This window comes from Volvox carteri, assembly GCF_000143455.1.
Source record: "Volvox carteri f. nagariensis unplaced genomic scaffold VOLCAscaffold_10, whole genome shotgun sequence".
In the NCBI taxonomy this organism is placed as follows: domain Eukaryota; kingdom Viridiplantae; phylum Chlorophyta; class Chlorophyceae; order Chlamydomonadales; family Volvocaceae; genus Volvox; species Volvox carteri.
The window spans coordinates 781,359-782,053 of NW_003307553.1; the positions used below are offsets into that span (position 1 = coordinate 781,359).

The 695-nt window shown below is 66.3% G+C and overlaps 1 protein-coding gene across 1 annotated transcript in view; it reads right to left on the bottom strand.

Moving 5' to 3' along the window:
* VOLCADRAFT_116833 (uncharacterized protein) overlaps positions 1-695 on the bottom strand; it is a gene marked incomplete at both ends in the record, with an annotated part of 17,797 nt that overhangs the window by 4,514 nt on the left and 12,588 nt on the right. The gene's annotated exons all lie outside the window — the stretch shown is intronic.

The window sequence follows — 695 nt, forward strand, 5'->3', positions numbered from 1 at the left end:
CCTGGCCCGCATGGTGCCGGAGCGCTGTGGGTGTGGAGGGTTCGGCAACGCCAGCAACCAGCACTGCTCNCCACGCATGCACCACTTCTGGGAGTGCCCCGTCGCACAAGCTGTCCGGGAGCAGATTGATCGACACATACAGCCCTCCCAGGAGGCAGCGACAGGCGGCATCACCCGGAAGCAGCTGTGGCTGGTCCAAGCCCCGACCGGCTGCGAGCAGGCCCCCTGGGATGTGATCGCCCTGGCAGCCCTGTCTGCCATGGAGGTAGGCAGGTGTTGTCTGCGAGCAGCCGGAAGGCGACTGGAAAGGGCGGCTAACCCCGCGACAGAACAGCCAGAGCAAGCGCAACAGATCCAGGCGCAAGGGCCCCAACAGCGGCGGATAACGGACTTCTTTCACCTGGCCAACGGAGTGAGACCGCACGAGGGGCCGCCGCTGAACGCGCCGGTACTCGAGGATCAAACGCAGGGGCCCATCGCGGGACCGGGGACGGCAACAGCAGCAGCAACAGCAGCAGCAACAGCAGCAGCAGCAGCAGCAGCAACAGCAGCAGCAACCCCCCTGGAATACGCCCGCGCTCGGGCAGTAGTGGACTTCTGGGCGCGCTTGCGCTCTTTCACCGCGCTTAATGTCCCAAGGCGGGGCTGGGACGGAGTGGGACCCCACCACCCGATCCTGTCAATCGTCGGGGGAG